This window comes from Ovis aries, chromosome 3 (assembly GCF_016772045.2).
Source record: "Ovis aries strain OAR_USU_Benz2616 breed Rambouillet chromosome 3, ARS-UI_Ramb_v3.0, whole genome shotgun sequence".
NCBI classification, from domain to species: domain Eukaryota; kingdom Metazoa; phylum Chordata; class Mammalia; order Artiodactyla; family Bovidae; genus Ovis; species Ovis aries.
Genome location: NC_056056.1, coordinates 26,648,922 through 26,667,485, shown reverse-complemented (window position 1 = coordinate 26,667,485; position 18,564 = coordinate 26,648,922). Strand labels below are relative to the sequence as shown.

Sequence of the window (18,564 nt, the reverse complement as noted above, 5' to 3'; positions counted from 1 at the left end):
AGACCTGAGTGGACATTTTACTGCAAAATATATAGAGATGGCAAACAAAATAGCCATTAGCGAAACTCATTTTATAATAAGTATTTATTGTTCAGATAATATGACTGAGAAATTTCACTATATACATGCACTTTATTTTTCCTGTTCCCCAAACAACAAACCATGAAAATAGCAATTGAGGTTATCTCTGATCTTTCCGTGTTCAACATGGTTGTTGCTGTAGTTGCTAAGTCATGTCTTACTCTTTGTGACCCCATAGACTGTAGCCTGCCAAGCTCCTCTGTCCATGGGATTTCCCAGGCAAGAATACTGGCATGGGTTGACACTTCATTCGCCAGGGGATCTTTCAAAATCAGGGATTAGGGATGAAACCCATGTCTCCTGCATTGGCAGGCAAATTCTTTAACACTGAGCCACCAGGGAAGTCCATTCATCTCAATAATCAAAAACAAAAGAAGAACTCTTAAAGGAGTATCCTCAAACAATTATCCCTAAACTTTAACTGTTGGATTCAGGGAGCTTCCCAACCTGAAAAATTACCAATATATACTTTTAAATTGAAGGAAAAGAATTCAAATTTGATCTCAGATTCAACTATAATGATTGGGCATAAATACTACTTTTTTAAAAAGCTGCAGTCATATGATTAAGTCTTTCTGCTTGAGGCCCTCAAAGACATACAGTCCCTCATAGATACTGAAATGTGATAGAAATTGACCAAGGAGCCAGTCTTTCCCAATGATGAGTTGAACAATGGCTAAGATGAAGTTATTAGAGCAGCCCAGAGCTCTCAGACAAAGACTTGTTCTTCCTGTGGGGTCCTTGGAATGCTTTCCACCATTCCCTGGGTATTCCTCTTGGATGATTTTCTTGGAAAATATTCACATTGATCTTTGGTTTATTCCATCACTTCTCTAAGAAGCCAAAGTTAAAAACTGACCTTGAGCTCAAGTAACTTCTAATGTGTCACATATGGAGGCAAGGAGATAAATCTCTGTCTGTGGTTGAGAAAGAATAATTCTGCCAAAGCAGTGTTCCCAACAGCACGGATGATAACAATAACTCCACATATTAATAAAGTCTTTACATCTACCAAGTATTTTCATATGTATTATATTCTGCATTTTCATACCACATAAAATAATCTGGTCAACTTGTGGCATAGTTTTTATATTAATAATTATGTTGCTATTCTATGGTGTAGGGAATTATAATTTATTTCTTTCTCCTACCATGATGACTTTATTTTCCTTGGTTAATTATTTACTTAGGACAATGCTTAGTTCTTCCCGACCCAGGGATCAAACCCAAACCTGGGTCTCCTGCATTGCAGGCATATTCTTTACCATCTAAGCCACCAGTGAAGTCCTTTAGGTCTCTGAGCCTTTGCCAAAAAGTTTGAAGATTCCATTAATTACTGCTGTTAATTATCATACTCTCAAGTAGAACATAAATATCTGCATTGAGACTAGTTATGTATGTACATATAACATAAGCTTATCACAATTTCAAGAGAGAGTTACCATTTTTAAGTTGAAGTAAGTATAAAGGTAACTTTTTATTTGTTAACTTACTTAAATCAACAGCAAATTGGATCAAAATTAGCCATTTCCACTCCCTATCATTTATTTTTTTGTTCACCTACTGAGGTGTTATTTTTCTTATATATTTAAATGAGTTATTTCATAATAAAAATTAACTCTTTCTTATAATTGATAAAGTGTTTTTCAGGTTTGTTTTTCTTTCATTTTAGTTTTTCTTTTTATTACACAGATGTTTTCCCCTTCAGTTCAGTTCAGTTCAGTTCAGTCGCTCAGTCGTGTCCGACTCTTTGCGACCCCATGAATCGCAGCATGCCAGGCCTCCCTGTCCATCACCAACTCCCAGAGTTCACCCAGACTCACGTCCATTGAGTCAGTGATGCCATCCAGCCATCTCATCCTCTGTCGTCCCCTTCTCCTCCTGCCCCTAATCCCTCCCAGGATCAGAGTCTTTTCCAATGAGTCTACACTTCCCATGAGGTGGCCAAAGTACTGGAGTTTCAGCTTCAGCATCATTCCTTCCAAAGAACACCCAGGACTGATCTCCTTCAGAATGGACTGGTTGGATCTCCTTGCAGTCCAAGGGACTCTCAAGAGTCTTCTCCAACACCACAGTTCAAAAGCATCAATTCTTCAGTGCTCAGCCTTCTTCACAGTCCAACTCTCACATCCATACATGACTACTGGAAAAACCATAACCCTGACTAGACGGACCTTAGTCGGCAAAGTAATGTCTCTGCTTTTGAATATGCTATCTAGGTTGCTCATAACTTTTCTTCCAAGGAGTAAGCGTCTTTTAATTTCATGGCTGCAGTCACCATCTGCAGTGATTTTGGAGCCCCAAAAAATAAAGTCTGACACTGTTTCCACTGTTTCTCCATCTATTTCCCATGGAGTGATGGGAGTGGATGCCATGATCTTCGTTTTCTGAATGTTGAGCTTTAAGCCAACTTTTTCACTCTCCTCTTTCACTTTCATCAAGAGGCTTTTGAGTTCCTCTTCACTTTCTGCCATAAGGATGGTGTCATCTGCATATCTGAGGTGATTGATATTTCTCCCAGCAATCTTGATTCCAGCTTGTGTTTCTTCCAGTCCAGCGTTTCTCATGATGTACTCTGCATTTAAGTTAAATAAGCAAGGCAGAGAAAGTTTTCCCCCCTCACTCTAATACTATTAAATTTGTGTCCTGTTTCACTCTGATTGAACTTTACTAAAATGTTTAACTCTGTTTTTGATCCATATGAAATATTTTTATAAGAAATATGGATATAAATGTTAATATTATTTTCTTTTTTATACATGTAATACCTATATACTTTGAAATGGAAAAATAAATCTAAGAGGCTTATTATAACATATGAATCCCTTGCTGCTATCCCCTCGATATTTCCCTTCTTCAGTGTCATCCCCTGTCTATATTTCTATATATAGGGGCTTCCCAGGTGGCTCACTGATAAAGAATCCTACAGCCAAAGCCAGAGATATGGAGAAGATCCTCTGGAGAAGGAAATGGCAAATCACTTCAGTATTCTTGCCTGGGAAATCCCATGGACAGAGGAGTTTGGCGTGGTACAGTCCATGGAGTTATAAAAGAGTCAGACACAACTTAGAGAATGAACAACAACAGTGCTTGTATCATTCATTTTTGTATTTTTTCAATTTTGGACATCTCAAGATGGGAGATATGGACTTAACTCTCTTTCCCTATGCCACATTACTACACACAGACACACCTTCATACTCTCATCTCCCCAATAAACTTATATATTTATGTTTAATAATATATATTTATATTATTAAATATATAATATTAAAACATTATAATATATATTTATATTAAAGTTATTGAAATTTTACTTATAACTGATCACGCAGCTAGATATAATTATTTTCCTTATTTCACATAAACTTTGTTCTCCTTGGAGTCAATGAATGTGTCATTTACTTTGTTTTCTTTGTTGCCTGTGTTGTTATAGCTAATTCACCCTCATCTTTTCCTCAGTGTTCAAACACATCCAGTTTTCTATCAGTTTCATCTGGTGGAAAACTTCTATTTCAGAACCTCTGACCTACTCCAATTCTGGACTGGTTAGATTACTCTCTAGCCCTGTTACACAACTTTTACCCTAGTATTTCTTCTCAGAATTCCTAGTACTTAGCATAGCCTGCAATGACAGACTCCCAAAACAGAAACTTATTTCCTTCTCAAGGAACCATCTAAGATGGTGGTCCTTGGTTAGTGGGTGTGTCTCCTCCATGTAGCGAATTTGGAATCTGGGTTTCTTTCATCTTGTAAATGTACCATCTATCATCTTCTGTATCCAGTTGCTTCAAGGAGAGTTAGAAGAGGCACTTCTACTTCTTGAAAAGAGTAGCCTGGAAGTACCACAATTAGTTCTATCCACAGGACTCAGTCCTGAGCCAACATTTAAAGCAAGAGAGTTTGGTGGATAGTCTAACTATGTACTTAAAAGGAAAAGGAAAGGAATTTTTACTGACTGCTAGACAGTCACACCATCATATCAAGGGCATTCCTTCTGGTACTTACTTGAGTGGAATCTTCTGTTTCCTAGATCCTGTCTTCTCTCTTACTTTTACTTTCTTGGTTAGTGGAACACACCCTAAAATAGCTTTTTGAGAAAGGGTGAGAATGAGATAAATTTTTAGTGATATCATCTGTCCAAAAATACCCTTATTCTACTCATATTTGCTAATTTGACTGAACACAGAATTATAGGTTAGAAAACATTTCCCCTGAAAAATGTGAAGACCTTTCCATAATAGTTTTTAAGGTATTGCTCTGTTTCTACAAAGTCCAAAGACTTCATGTATAATCTTTAGTATAACTGATTTTTTTCTTGCTCTGGGAGCTTCAAGAGCTTTTCTTGACCACTGAAATTTTGTATTGGCAGGGTGTCATTCTGTTTTGGTCCATTCTCCCATGGACTGTAGCCTACCAGGCTCCTATGTCCATGGGATTTTCCAGGCAATAGTACTAGAGTGGATTGCCATTTCCTTTTCCAGGGGATCTTCCCGACCCAGGGATCGAACCCGGGTCTCCCACATTGTAGACAGACACTTTACCATCTGAGTCACCAGGGAAATCCTTAAATTTTCATTATATAACATTATTTCCTCATGATTTTCTCTTCTGTTTTCTCTGATTTGTCTATTTAGAACTATAATTTTGGGTATGGATACTCATAAGACAATCTTCTAATATTTTTCTTTCCTATTTTCCATTTCTATTTAACTTTCTGAGAGAATTCCTCATCATTAGCTTCTAAAGCTTAGAATCATTCAATCATATTTTATATATAGTTTTAATTTTCAAGACCTTTTTTCCTTGGAGTCATATTATCCCTTTTTGTGGCATACTATTCTCATTTTATTGATGCAAAATCTTCTCAGTTATTCATGAGTGAGTGAAGTCGCTTAGTCGTGTCTGACTCTTTGCAACCCCAAGGACTGTAGCTTACGAGGCTTTTCCGTCCATGGGATTCTCCAGGCAAGAATACTGGAGTGGGTTACCATTTCCTTCTCCAGGGGATCTTCCCGACCCAGGGATCGAACCTGGGTCTCCTGCATTGGAGGCAGACGCTTTAACCTCTGAGCCACCAGGGAAGTTATTTATAATATAATGATATTTTGAATATGTTCTGTATCCCTGTATAATCAAGTTCCATCCATGCTGATGTCTTCTATTTATTTATTTTAGTTTCTATCTTTTTAATTAGCAGTTTTGCTCAAATACCAGGGGATCAGTGGCTGTCTGCTCACGGTCAAGAGTGGATCTGTGCAGGATGATGGGAACTGCTAGGTACTGTGTACACTGTCAACTTTGGGCTTCACTTCTACGAATGATGTGACTGGGCTATATCGTGAAGAAAATACTGATGTACACCTTAATGTCTTTTCTTGTTGGACCATTGAAATTCTGCACAGATGAACCATCCAGTGTATTAAAGAAAGTATAAGCCACGTTCCTAGTATTCTGAGATCAAAGTGAGGAAAGAGTGTTACAGAGCACTGAACATTCAGTGCACAAAATTTTGTGAAATCTCTCAATTTGGCAGTAAGATTTTTTTTTTCCTTCAAATTCACCAAATATTCCTAGTCTGGAGATATGCAGCCTCTCCAGAAAATAAACTCCCTCTTCTGCCAGGGTGACAGAAGAGAAACCTTCCAGCTGGGTGAAAAAGGGAAAGAATTTGGTGGCTTAACTGCATCTTAAAGCAGAACTTAATCCAACCTCCTGTTTTCAACAACTTCTTCATACACCTCATCCTCCACACTTCCAGAGGTAACTGGTGCTGACAATTTCTGAGCCTCTTGGGAGATCTGTGGTACAGATTGAGGAGCTGCTCAGCTTTCTCTGCTGCTGACTTAGAATTCAGTTTTTGTTTGTTTGTTTTTTTCAGGTCTGTTAAGTATTTTAGCACTCATCTTGTTGCTATTGCCATTTTTCAATTTCTCTGTGCTTTGTATATTTATGTTTAGAAAACCCTTTACTGGAGTTTCAAGACAGAGTGGAGGTAAGAATGTGCAATCCTTGCTGTTCGACTCAATAAGCCTTAATATATCTTTTAATTTTCCAAATTGGTATCCTATCAGAGCACCACTTAATGAACAAACCTGATGTTCTCCTTGTTTGGGGTATTTATTTGACACATACTGTGTTAATTATATTTTATGTTCTAACTAACTGATCCATTTTATATCAGTATCATAACGTTTTTTGTTGTTGTTGTTATGCTAGAATATATTATCAGATGCAGTACTTGCTTGGCACAAGCTAGCTCTCTCTCCTTACTGATTAATTTATTCAGGTAACCCATGTGGCAAGAACTCTGTTAAGACTCATCATGCAAGCAACTTGCAAATAATACCACACACAGACTTTTGTTTTGTTTTGTTTTGAAAGATTGACATGTCCTTAAAATTAGTTCCAATTCATTAATCATCCCTTTTCTAGTATATGTCAGCCAAAATTGTTTCTATTCCAGGCATAAAGATTAAAAATCTCCTGGGTTGACAATTTACCATGGAACATGACCCATCTATTCAGCTAATCTTCTCCAACCAGAAACACACAGAGAGACACATATGACCACACACATACCTCCCTAAGCCATGACTATCTCACTTAGATTTCTGCCCCTTTGAAGCTCAGTGACATTTACTGCTTCCGAATATCAAGATATTTTGTCAGACATGAACTTTAGCAATCTCAGTAACATCTCTTTTCCATATTAAAGATTAAAAAGGGAATCAGCTTTGTAATAAACCAGGAAAATAATTGCTATGGAATGTCACTTCTGATCATCTAATCTGGGATTATCCTTTATGTACATTACTAAATATTTTTCCCCTTATCAGACCTTCCTTGTTGCTAAAATGGATTACAAAATGATCAACTCTGTTCTTTAGTTCTTTTTTTTTAAGTTATCATGAATAAGCAACCCAGACATTCAAAACTGATTTTTTTTCTCTCGTATAAATTTATCCAGGAAACATATTTACTTTTACTACAATTCTAATCATACCATATCTGGCAAATAAATGTTAATCAAGTAATCATCTCAAGCTATACCTAATTATGTTTATGAAAGCAAGTAGTTGCTATACTTCTCTGATGGTTCTTCACTGCTAAAATTTATTCTCTGTAGTTATTAGAGTAGCCAAATGTATATGGGCCAGAAGATTGCTGGTTACATGAGGGAATAACCTACATGTTTTATAGTTGAGGTAGTGGCAATAAAGATCAATAATAACTACAGAGAGAAGTACAAGAAGTAATAGTATTATCCTATACATGGCACTCCTGGGGAATATAATTCAATTATTTGTAAAAGAATTGTACATCAGTTTTAAACTGCTTTGTTTCTTATTCTAGGTCTTGTTCATCTTAGAGGTTGATTGTGTGATTTTTGGCTTACTCTTATGATCACTCAGAGACATTAAAACAATGGTGTGAACTTATTGGAACATTCCCCTCCTAATCTCACTGGAAAAGTATAAAGTTTTTAATGGCCTATTTATGGTTCTCAAAAACTTGATTTAGGGTGGGAAATATTGGACTAAGCTACTTTTTTTTGCAATCAAAAGCACATACCAAAAATAAGATAGCCTCTCAAATTAGGAATTTAGGGTCCAAAAATAAAATGGAATCCAAATGTTTGTCAAGAAGAAACTAGGCAGAGAGTATTCTCAACCCACCCCACCCACTCCCACTCCCACCAGAAAAGAGATTCTCAATGAGGTGTTTGCAAATGTTTAAAGGACTAAAGCTCATTAAAATAGGTGATCTTTACAATAACAAAGTTAAAAAAGAAGCAGCTAAAATAAAAATCAAGGGATCAGTTAAGAGTGGTCTAGTCTTTCCTCACTACAAATATGACTTCTCTCAACTCCAGCTGCTTAACTTTGTTGACTTTGAAGGCAGTCATCAGAGGCTGAGTAACACCCAATCTTTCCATTTCAAGTCTCTAAATTCCTTCTCTTTGGTGCTCCTGTCCAAGAATAATACATAGCCCAATTACCCCTGGACTAAGGGGCCAAATCTATGCAGTACTCCTTTTCAGGAAATGAGGATCTCGATGTCTTTCCTCTACCTTTTGCTCCTGCTTGGGCATGTTCGCCCAATAAGAAGAGAAGATAAAACTATTTAAATATGCTTGTGAGTGTTTGTTTCACACAGGAAAAACTAGTGTGCTTGAGTCAGTAGTAAAGCCCCAGGCATAAGGAAACTGGCTTCTCCTTGCCCCTGTCATTTCCCCAGCTTCTACATCAGAGCCTGCACAGGTATTTCTGGCATCATCTAGGTGAAGTGACATAACCATATGGAGCAATTAAATAATAAGAATCAGGGCCAGCTAATTTTAGACAGAGTAAATCTCAGTGTTGTGCTGAATTCCCCTTACAAGACAATTGCCAACAAAAAATGTGATTTATCCCTCACAGAAGACTAGTAGGGGGAGGAGGGTAATGAGGAAGGAGAGAGAAGGGTGTACATGAGTCAATTTTTGGAGAAGTCTGAATAAATAATAGTCAAACTAATGGCAACTGGAAGGAAACACCCTAATGAGCTGAAGCAGTAATGCTTTAGAACAAACATAAATAGCTTGAGTTTTAGGATTTAAGTCTTAAAGCTGACCTAAACACATGCACACTCACACACACACACACACACACACACACACACACACACACACACACACAGAGGGAGTTTTTTATGATACAACTCAGTTGATAGAGTAACAGTCATAATATAGCATTGAGACTATATTTATTGAGTCCAAAGGAGATAAAGATGAATAAGAGAGAATGAGAGAGAGAGAGGGAAGGAAGGCAAGACAGAAAGACAGGGAAACAGATACAGAGGGAGAGAGTGAGCCAGATCTCTAACCAAACCTCTTTTATATGGTTTAGGGGAAAGAACACTTCAGAGCAGTCTCTGCCATATTACCTATTAGCAGAGGCCTTGGGGGAATATTAATCACTTAATTACCTAATGACTTAGATTCTTTTTACATAAAATTGAGATGATACTACCCTGATTTCCATGGAGGAGAAAATTATATAAAATATAAAAGGGTATTCTATGAACTTAAAAAATGTGCAACAAATATTAATAAAATATAAAAGCATTTATATACTACATATTCTTATGTCATTGGTGAGAATACAAAATACTTTCAAAGCAAATCTTCTAAAAGGCCATTTGCATAAAGAGCAATGAAAGTTTTCATACCGTTCATATATACTTTTACACATGGAAATTTATTCTAAGTAAACAATCAGAGATATGGACAAAATATTTTTCATAAACATGTTCTTTGCAGTGTTACTTAAAATACTCAACCAGTTGGAATCAGCCTTAAGGTCTGTTAGTGGGATAACAGGACATCTATACACTACTTTATTAGACTATCATTAGTATTAGTCACTCAGCTCATTCGTGTCCAAGTCTTTGCGACCCCATGAACTGCAATTCACCAGGGTCCTCTGTGCGTGGAATTCTCAAGGCAAGACTACAGGAGTGGGTAGCCATTCTCTTCTCCAGCAGAATCTTCCTGATCCAGGGATCAAACTTGAGTCTTCTGCATTGCAAGCAGATTCTTTACCATCTAAGCCATGGGGGAGACACAGAGTTGTGCATAGATAGATCTTTAATGGCTCATGTTTTTAATCAATGCTGAAGAACATGAATATGTAATAATTCATATTAAGTTACAAACAATTGTAAAGTCATAAACACATTATGGTCTAATTTATAGCATATGCATAAAAATATGTCTACAGACACACATACCCATGCAACTCCAACAATGTAAAAAAGTGTCTCATATTTCTGACAATGTGGTTGTTTTTAGGTGGTACAGATTATATCGATTTTTGGATGATTTTTCCTCTCTTCTCTAAGTCTTCTAAAAATTAATCCATGAATTAATTATTTAATAAAAAATGTTATTTAAAATGCTACATATATTCTTGTTCATAATCTATTACCCAGTAAGTGGTCCACTGACTTTACCTTGTAGGACCCAGATAAAGAAAGTGATGAGGAATTTTGAGTAAGGGTGAGCTGTTGTTTCCTGAGCTTAAGTTTCCTTCATTTATACTTCAGTCAATAGTACAGGGATTTAATGATTTGGAAGATGATCTCCTTGTAGCTCAGTGTTTATGCAAATATACATCAATCACAGTCTGTTGACTGAATAAATCATATGTATTGTATATATTTGGAAAGCCATTTTTAATTATGCAGATGTAATTGTATTTAAAAATTGTGAGTCCATTTAAAATGATTAACAATATCATAACAGAATTTTTATCAGCATATAGACCAATCAAAAGAAACTAAAATTATAACTGTTCTTAAATATAAATATGCAAAATACTTTGCTACTAACACTAATTCTTCATCTATTACTCAGAAGAAATGACACGTCATGACACACAGCAAGGAAGCAATCAAAGACTATAGAATACAACAATGTTATTTGGAAGCAAACTTGAAGGAGCTCTTATTGAGTGAAAGATGGAACAATCTGAGCTCCAAAGTATTAACTATGCTTAAATCCATAAGGTAATAATAACATTTTAAAAAACTAACTTCAATTCTGGTTTCCTCGGTATGTATTGAAAGAGACACGTGTACCCCAGTGTTCATTGCAGCACTGTTTATAATAGCCAGGACATGAGAGCAACCTAGATGTCCATCAGCAGATGAATGGATAAGAAAGCTGTGGTACATATATATACACAATGGTGTATTACTCAGCTTTTAAAAAGAGTACATTTGAATCACTTCTAATGAGGTGGATGAAACTGGAGCCGATTATACAGAGTGAAGTAAGCCAGAAAGAAAAACACCAATATAGTATACTAATGCATATATATGGAATTTAGAAAGATGGTAATGATAACGCTGTATGTGAGACAGCAAAAGAGACACAGATGTATATAAGAGTCTTTTGGACTCTGTGAGAGAGGGAGAGGGTGGGATGATTTGGGAGAATGGCATTGACACATATCATATAAGAAACAAATCGCCAGTCTAGGTTCAATGCAGGGTGCAGGATGCTTGGGGCTGGTGCACTGGGATGACCCAGAGGGATGGTGTGATGGGGGGAGGTGGGAGGAGGGTTTGGGATTGGGAATACTTGTACACCCGTGGTGGATTCATGTTGATGTGTGGCAAAGCCAATACAATATTGTAAAGTAAAATAATAATAATAATAAATAAAAATAAAAAATAATAAAAATAAAAAACTAACTTCACCAGCAGAGAATTTTAGAGAGCCAATTTATTATTTTTAAAACTAGTGAATAAAGAGAAAGAATGAAGCATTTATTCTGCCATTCCTGTATTAATTGTACAACTGAGTAACCAATTAGTAGTTGAGGAAAGGTATTAGATGTTAACCAGTCAAAGCTACATTTCTTGACTTGAACGGTGGAAAATCTTAAGTTACACACAATGATGTTTGCTGAATAAGTTAATTAATACATTAACCAAGTATAAAACAGAGATTTGGGTCTTTATTATTTTTCCTGACATCCTATAATGTTGCTTGAAAACTTAAATAACATAGTGCTTTTCACTGAAATAATTTATGCTTGTGATGTTGAATCATGTGACTCCCAAAGTCACCTGAACCTAGAAGAGAAAACCCACCTACTTATTCCCTTAGGGAGATCCTTTCTGCCCTAGTTCCTAAAAAAGGTCAGAAGGTATTATTCTGCTCAAGAAAATCAAGTGTTTAGAGGCCCTATGTACGGAACTTAAATTAATGAAATTGGTATATAAAATGCTATCTGGGAATAGGTGGTAAGACATCAGTTTGGGGAAAAAACAAGGTGTGCAAGGGACATGGAGAACTGGGAGTCACTGGGCTTTTCTGAAAGAGGGCAAAAGCTGCTTTTTTATAGCCTTTTTGAAGATATGGGGGATCAGGGCCAAGGATTACCCAAGTGTTTTTCAAAGGAATTTGGATATTTAAAGATTTATGTGAAATCCCTCCCCCTTTTTGGTTATTAAATAATTCAAATATAAAACACTGTGCGGGCCAATGTTGAGTGCCAAACTAAACACTCTGGAGGCCAGGTCCTGCCAAGAGGCTGCTAGTTGTCTCCCTCTGGGTAAGGACCCAGGATGGGCACTTGCATATTCCTTCTCTGTCACCTTGGCCGTTTGTAATATGCAGGTGTGTGCCAACAGATCGTGCATTGATTTCTAAGCTGCAGAAGGTGTCTTAGTAGAACCATTTTCCTTAAAAAGCTCTTGGCAGCAACTTATCTGAAAGCCCTTCAACTAGAGCGGTTCTTCTCCTCCGATCAAATCCTTACTAAATGTATTATACCCTGAAGGTGGCAAGAAAGGATCAACTGGGTGAGGATAAGATTGTCCACGCAGAAACAGTCAGGCCAGTCTCTGTGGTGGAAGTCAGGTCCACAGTGGTGGAAAATTGGCTGGAACTCCCAGCCTAGATCTTTGAGTCACACAGGAGGGGAACCTTCCCATCGTGTGCCCTGAAATAGGGAGTCTGAATGGAGCTCAGGGCTGCTGAAATACTGTGATGAACAAAAGCACAAGCAGGAGCTGAATGCTGCCAAGACTTCTTGACCACCAATAGCACTGAAGCTTCACATTATTACATTGCCGTCTACTGAGAAACTCAAAAACTACAATTACACAGCTGGTACCGTTCATCACTGTACCCTTGAGTGTGAAAAGAGAATTGGAAATTATAGTCTGAAATGGGCACAAAACTCCTACTGTAAAATAATATTATTTCCAGAAATCTCAAATTGTTATGATTTGACTTTCACCCCAAAAGAAAAAGAAAAATGAAAAAAGATCTAGGGGTCCATAATTTTCAGCTAGATTCCAGATGTTTCACAACAAAAAGCAAGGAAAGCTTTCTATGCTTTGGACAGTCTTTCCAAGGATATTGGCTTTTCTGAAGGCCCAACAGAATAAGCAGACAAACAAATCCATGTTAATATGTTCAATAAAACTTAAGCCCTCCTGGTCCAAGAAGTAGATATCAATGTGATTAAATTTCCCCAACACACATTGTGGGCTCATTAAAAGAGTACCAGCCAGAGAGAGAAAGCATTTCTGAGCATTCATAATCCAATTGGAATGCTAGGTGACTTTTGTAGGATTTCATAGGTGAACAAGGAGACCACCTGTAATGCAGGAGATCCAGATTTGATCCCTGGGTTGGGAAGATCCTCTGGAGAAGGAAATGGCAACCCGCTCCAGTATTTTTGCCTGGGAAATCTCATGGACAGAGGATTTGGTGGGTTACAGTCCATAGGGTCACAAGAGTCAGACACGACTTAGTGACTAAACTACTCTAGGTGAGCAAGACTTGCTAGAGGATTGTAGTTTCTTTTTGTGACTATATTTTGTGGGGGAAGGGGCTTTTGAGCATATATTCATCTCACCACTTTCTTTAAATGACAGACAGACATATATCACACCAAGGGGCATGTACCTAAGCATAGACTTGAAATGGCAACCCACTTCAGTATTTTTGCCTGGAGAATCCCATGAACAGAGGAGCCTGGAGGGCTACAGTCCACTGGATCACAAAGAGTTGGACATGACTGAGTGGATAAACAATAACAACAACATGTGTCTATTAGGCCTGCAAAGAAGATTAAAACAGCCTCTGTGTTTAACAGTTCACCATCTAGTTATAGCTCCTGTCTGAGCCTCAGTTTCCTGTTCAGTAAATGAAAGGGAAGGTTTAATAATTTAAGTTCTTTTCAGTAATTATATAATATTATTTCCAATTATCCAATAGATTGACAATGGCATCTATCTTCTTTTGTTCTGAAATATGGAACATGGAACACATGCAGAAGAGGATGGTATAATTGTTGGGTCAGGTGTTGGATTGGTGTATATAAGATACTCCCCATTATACTAGTATGTGACTTTCATGTTTTAATTCATTGCCTACATTCTGTGCCTAGAATAGCAACTTGTATATATGCATGTAAGAATTAAAGATTTTAAAATTAAAAAAAAAAGAACTGTAGGTTCATGATTTTTTAACAAAGGTTATAACATTTGTCCATAGTATTTTGAAACTAGGGATTAATGTTGCTTCTTTTAATACCAAATTTCTTTTAACAATGAGTTGGTATTGCATGCTCCATGACACTCATGGCATGATTAAAGAGAATGCAGAGCAATGAATAGAAAAATAAAACATTATTCGGCTAAGGACAATTTTCAAAGAGTTAAAAGACGACCTATGGATTGGTAAAAATATCTGCAAACCATATACTCGATAGGGCTTCCCTGGTGGCTCAGATGATAAAAAACACCTGCAATGCAGAAGACCTGAGTTTGATACCTCGGTCAGGAAGATCCCCTGGAGAAGGGAATGGCAACCCACTCCCGCATTCTTGCCTGAAGAATTTCGTGGAGTTTCTTTCTGGCTTACTTCAATCTGTATAATCGGCTTCAGTTTCATCCACCTCATTAGAACGGATTCAAATGTATTCTTTTTAATGGCTGAGTAATACACCAATACAGTATACTAACACATATACGGAATTTAGGAAGATGGTAACGATAACCCTGAATGTGAGACAGCAAAAGAGACACAGATGTATAGAACAGTCTTTTGGACTCTGTGGGAGAGGGAGAGGGTGGGATGATTTGGGAGAATGGCATTGACACATGTATAATATCATATAAGAAATGAATCGCCAGTCTAGGTTCGATGCAGGGTGCAGGATGCTTGGGGCTGGTGCACTGGGATGACCCAGAGGGATAGTACGGGGAGGGAAGTGGGAGGGGGTTCAGGATTGGGAACACGTGTACACCCATGGCAGATTCATGTTGATGTGTGGCAAAACCAATACAATATTGTAAAGTAATTAGCCTCCAATTAAAATAAATTAATTTAAATTTTAAAATTAAAAAAAAAATTTCATGGAGAGGAGTCTGGCAGGCTACATCCATAGGGTCACAAAAGGGCCAGACATAACTGAGCAACTAACACTTTTACTTTTTCACTTTTCATATACTTAATAAGGAGTAAACACCCTAAATACATAAGGAACTCATACAACTAAACAGCAGAAAAATAACCCAATTAAAAAAATAGCCAATGGCCTTGAATAGGCATTTTCCAAAGAAGACATACAAATGGCCAACAGGTATATGAAAAGGTGCTCAATATCATTAGTCATTCAGGAAATAAAATCAAAACCACTGTGAAATGTTGTCCCATAGCTGTTAAAGTGAAGAAAAGTGAAGTCGCTCAGTTGTGTCCCACTCTTAGTGACCCCATGGACTGTAGCCTACCAGGCTCCTCTGTCCATGTGGTTTTCCAGGCAAGAATACTGGAATGGGTTGCCATTTCCTTCTCCAGGGAATCTTCCCAACCCAGGGATCGAACCAGGTCTCCCACATTGTAGACAGATGCTTTACTGTCTGAGCCACCAGACACTTTACCATCTGTAAAAGCAAAACTAAACTCACAGCTGTTAGGATGGCTACTATTAAAAAATGAAGGGGCTTCCCTAGTAGCTCAGCTGGTAAAGAATCTACCTGTAATGCAGGAGACCCCGGTTTGATTCCTGGGTTAAGAAGATCCACTGGAGAAGGGATAGGCTACCAACTCCAGTATTCTTGGGCTTCCCTGGTGGCTCAGCTGGTAAAGAATCCACCTGCAATGAGGGAGACCTGGTTCGATCTGTGGGTTTGGAAGATCCCCTGGAGAAGGGAATGGCTACCCTTTCAAGTATTCTGGTCTGGAGAATTCCATGGACTGTATAATCCATGGGGTTGCAAAGAGGCAGACACAACTGAGCAACTTTCACTTCACAAAAAATGAAATAAATGATAACAAGTGTTGGTGAGGATACAGAGAAAAGGAAACCTTGGACACTGTTGGTGGGAATATAAGTTGGCAGGGCTATAAAGGAAAACAGTATGGAGGCTCCTGAAAAACTGAAAATAGAACTACCATATGATCCAGCAATCCCTTTTCTGGGAATATAGTCAAAGATAATTAATACTTTGATCAGATGCTCCTATGTTGTTGCACCACTACTCACAATAGCCTGTGATATGAAAGATACAAAAACAGCCTAAGTGTCCATCAAAGGATAAGTAGACAAGGAAATTGTAGTATGTATGTCAACTATATTTCAACTGTAAATAATTAGATATGCTATGGAAAAAAATAAATGGTAAGATATACACATTATATATAATATTAAGAATATTATTCAGCATCGAAAGAGGAGATATTGTCATATGCAAAACATGAATAAACTTGGAGGACAGTAAGCACAATGAAATAAGCCAGACAAAGGAAAAAACACACACAACTGCATGATCACACTTATTTTTGGAATCTAAAACATTCAAATACATAGAAGCAGTGAGTAGAACAGTGGTTACCAGGGGCAGGAAAGAGAAATAGAGAGATGTCTGTCAACGGGTACAAAGCAGTAGTTATGCAGAATGAGTAAGTTGAGTAAGTCCAAAGATCTAATGAATAGCACGATGACCATAGTAATGATATCACATTGAATACTGAAAATCTGCTAAGAGAGTGGATTTCAGGTGCTCTGATCACACACACACATACACAAAACATGGTATCTATGAGAGAAGAAGTGCTAAATAGTTTTACTGAAGTGTATACACTTCACCGTGAATACGTATGTCAAACCATCATGTCTTACTTGGTATATATACATACATACACATTTAGGCATACCTTGGAAATAGTTCCAGTTCAGTTACAGAGCAACATGATAAAGCAAATATCACAATAAATCAAGTCATACCATTTTTTTGGTTTCCCACTGCATTATGCTGTGTTTACACTGTACTATAGTCTATTAAGTGTGCAACAGCATTATGTCTAAAAAATGTACATCCATTAACTTAAAAATACTGTATTGCCAAGAAAATGCTAACCATCATCTGGGCCCTAAGTTAGTTATAAACTTTTTCCTGATAGAGGATCTTGCCTTGATGTTGATGGCTGCTGATGGACCACAGCAGTGGTTGCTGAAAGTCTAGGTGACAACATCTTAAAGTAAGACGACTATGAAGTTTGTCACATGAATTGACTCTTCCTTTCACAAATGATTTCTCTGCAGCATGCAGTGCTGTTTGACATCATTTTACCCACAATAGAACTGGTTTCAAAATTGTTTTCAAACCATGCCACTACTTTATCAACTAAGTGTATGTCATATTCTAAATCCTTTGATGTCATTTCAACAATCTTCATGGTGTCTTCACCAGGAGTAGATTCCAACTCAGGAAACCACTATCTGCTCATTCATAAGAAGCAACTCCTCATCTCTTAAAGATTTATTGTAAGATTGTAGCAATTCAGTCACATCTTTAGGCTCCACTTCTGATTCTGGTTCTTCTGTTATATCCACCACATCCGCAGTTATTTTCTTCCCGTGAAGTCTTAAACCCCTCAAAATCATCCATGAGAGTTGGAATCAACTTATTCTAAACTTCTATTAATGTTGCTATTTTGATCTCTTCCCATGAATCATGGATGTTCTTAATGGCTTCTAGGCTAGTGAATCCTTTCCAGAAGGTTTTCAGTTGACTTTGCCCAGATCCACCAGCGGAATCACTATTTATGGCAGCTATAGCCTTACAAAATATATTTGTTAAAATAAGTCCTGAAAGTCAAAATGACTCCTTGATCCATAGGCTGAAGAATGAAAGCTGTGTTATTAAGCATGAAAACAACATTAATCTTGCTGCACATCTCCATCAGAGCTCTTGGGTTACCAGGTGCATTGTCAATGAGCAGAAATATTTTGGAAGAAATATTTCTTTCTGAGCAGTAGGTCTCAATAGCAGGCTTAAAATATTTAATAAACATTTTGTAAACAGACATGCTGTCATCCAGGCTTTGTTGTTCCATTTATAGAACACAGACAGAATAGATTTAGGATAATTCGTAAAGATCCTAGGATTTTTGGAATGGTAAACCAGCATTGGTTTCAATTCAATGTCACCAGCTGCATTCGACCCTAACAAGATAGCTTGTCCTTTGAAGCTTTGAAATCAGGCAATCCATTCTCCTCTCAAGCTATGAGGTCCTAGACAGCATCTTCCTGCAATAGAAGGCTGTTTCATCTACATTGAAAGTCTGTGGTTTAATGTTGTTGCTGTTTAGTTTCTAAGTTGTGTCTGACTCTTTTTGTGACCCCATGGACTATCAACCATGAGGCTCTTCTGTCAATGGATTTTCCAGGCAAGAATACTGCAGTGGGTTGTCATTTTCTTCTCCAGGGGATCTTTCCAATCCCGGGATCAAACCCACAACTCCTGCATTGGCAGGCAGATTCTTTACCATCTGAGCTACCAGGAAAGTCTGTTGTTTAGTGTAGCCATCTTCATTAATGAATCTCATTTAGATCTTTTGATGAGATGGTTGGATGACATCACCAACTCAATGGACATGAGTTTGAGCAAACTCTGGGAGATAGTGAAGGA

At 37.4% G+C, this 18,564-nt stretch overlaps 1 non-coding gene across 1 annotated transcript; it reads right to left on the bottom strand.

Moving 5' to 3' along the window:
- Positions 1-5,093: 5,093 nt before the first annotated feature.
- TRNAW-CCA (transfer RNA tryptophan (anticodon CCA)) lies at positions 5,094-5,165 on the bottom strand. Its single transcript has one exon. It is a non-coding gene; the product is annotated as a tRNA-Trp (tRNA).
- Positions 5,166-18,564: the final 13,399 nt, after the last annotated feature.